Source organism: Alligator sinensis, unplaced genomic scaffold, assembly GCF_000455745.1.
Source record: "Alligator sinensis unplaced genomic scaffold, ASM45574v1 scaffold1609_1, whole genome shotgun sequence".
Lineage (NCBI taxonomy): Eukaryota > Metazoa > Chordata > Crocodylia > Alligatoridae > Alligator > Alligator sinensis.
This window is the reverse complement of record NW_005843399.1, coordinates 111,329-113,815: the sequence shown is the minus strand read 5'-3', so window position 1 is coordinate 113,815 and position 2,487 is coordinate 111,329. Positions and strand designations below refer to the sequence as shown.

Here is a 2,487-nt window from a genome sequence, read left to right as displayed (position 1 = left end):
ATAGGTCCAAAGCTTACTTGAGTGACGGGGTTCTAGAAGCTGGGTTTTCCACTTCTGGGTGAGTCTCACTTATTACATTAAATTTTGGGACCCTTGCACATCTGTTATTTACTACTTTTTGTCTGGGTGCAATTTTCAGATGTATGCTCTTCTAGTGCATCCATACTGTATGTGGGGTACGAATGCAAACTGTGTGTAAATGACACCCCTCGCCCCATTAAAAATTCTGTTTAAGCACACAATGTGAAATAAGATTCTTTCCTATCTTGGATTCCTAGTATCATTTCAGATACTAGGAAATAATGGCAATTGCCAATATTTTATAAGACAGTACAGTAAGAATTAGTCTTATGTTCTTTCTGGGTGACCACAGTGGAACCAGCTGTGGGTCAAAATGAAGTTCAATCATTTTGTAACTTCAGACCATAGAAAAATGCACTTCAGTATACCTTCTCACGTTTGCAGGAAGATAATGCCTTCTCCTCTTTCCATTGGAACTGCAGCAGAAATACAATGCCCATCCTAAAATGATGATGAAGCCCAGGTTGTCTGAGGACATGATAAGAGTCAATGGATTGACAAAGTAATCCAAGTAAACAGCTGCAAGTATGCTACTTTGAATGTATAAAGGGAAGGCCAATGGAACAATTCTGCATTGCAAGAATACCTTAGAATGTAAAGTGAAATCTCACCAGGTTCACAAGGAGAAGGGCAAAAACAAATAACAATTGAAAATATGAAAAACTAAAATAATCTCTTATGTGGCACCATTAAAAGAAATTACTGAAATAAGTAATAATAAGAAATTATTCCTATATTTTTCAAAGCATAGGACATATAACCTGCATGATTCAAAAAGAGGAAACTGTCTTATTGCCCTCAAAGAAATAGGTAGCATAATGATATCTTCTTATTGGTGCTAATTACATAAATAAAATAAGAAAATAAGAACAGACAGGAGAAAATATAATTTATCGCAAAGTAAAATGTGTTATTACTATGTACCTTATATTTACGAATAAAAATATTTTAGTAATTGTTAATGTCACTTTTCTTACCTGGAGTTATCTTTTTAATAGCAGAAAATGATATTCAATGAACTCCTCTTTCAGTACGGACTCAACTGACAGAGTTGAGTCAGTACTGACTCAACTCTGTCAGTACTGAGGACAGGACAGGATAGTGCAACTGACTCAACTTGTTCAGTTGCACTATCCTGCTGATGAATATCTATACATAATAAAGTACATGTGGAACATTTACCAGTGGGCTCTCACTATAGGTACTTTTTTTTTTCTTCTACAGAGGGATTGGTCTACTTCAAAACTTCGAAAATAATTGTAATTTTGTCATTTGCTGCAAATCATGCTTGATCCATATGACTCAGGTGACATTCTTGATTGAATAATTATTTTTAGTATGTACCTGGACCAATAAAGTCTATTTGAGTTTTGCCATTGATTTCAACAGAAGTGATGCTGGGCACATTGCACTGACCCCTTCCTTTGATGCCATACTTGGCTGAGTCATCTGTCAATAGATGATAGCATTTGCAAACAAAACTAAGGGAGTTAACATTCCCTTTTCAGATCTAGAAGATTGACAGATGTTCATTGTTATGATCTTGAGAGATGGTGAGCACTTAAAGCACCAAATGTCTTCAAGGATAGGTGAGGATGCTTAGCATTTCTCAGGAGTAAGTCATGACTTCACAGGAGATTAGGTCTTACATTTAAAAGTTTGGGTTTTTTTTCTTATAATAGTGTGCTATTCATAAGGCTTTCATGGTATTAACTTGATACTAATAATATCTCTAAATTGCCTTGGACAAAATTGCTTAGTGTAATACACAAATACAAGAATATAGACAAAATAGTTAAGGTCAAACATACCTTGACATCTTACTATCAGGGATGATGTTAAACTTGGCAAAAAGTATTTATGATTTGTGATTCTGTCATTTAAAAGAGAGAAGAAAAAAAAGCTCCTTTTAATGGATATTTTTTTCCTAGCGGCTGCTCCCCTCACACTGCCAAAAATCAAAAGTAAAACCAAATCTCTGATTTAAAGTAGATAACTGCTAGAAATGCTAATGCAAAGCTGTAATTAGGAATACCATGATTGCTTTATTTTGTATTTAGAAAAATGGTAAGCTATTTCATAATGCACTTTGTGTGTGTGTGTATAAAGTAGGTATCTTAAGAAAAATATAATCTAACTAGAAATGTTTATAAAGCATTGATCATTATCATACATTTGCCTAATTAATGGAAATGTATGCATTTCATTGAGATTTTAATGAAGTGCAGTAAAGATTTTGATCATGGCTGGAAATCAGCAAAACATATCACCATATATATATTTAAAAAGATGTAAATATAAAGCAATTCTGTAGGCACTAGACTAAGAAAAAATCATGTTCTGTTTTGATATAATTATTCTGCCCTTTGTGTATTTTTTATAAAGATTAGAATCAACATTATTAAT

At 33.4% G+C, this 2,487-nt stretch overlaps 1 pseudogene; it reads left to right on the top strand.

Moving 5' to 3' along the window:
* The first annotated feature begins 394 nt into the window (after positions 1-394).
* On the top strand, positions 395-740 carry LOC112548681 (annotated as a pseudogene).
* The last annotated feature ends 1,747 nt before the right edge of the window (positions 741-2,487 follow it).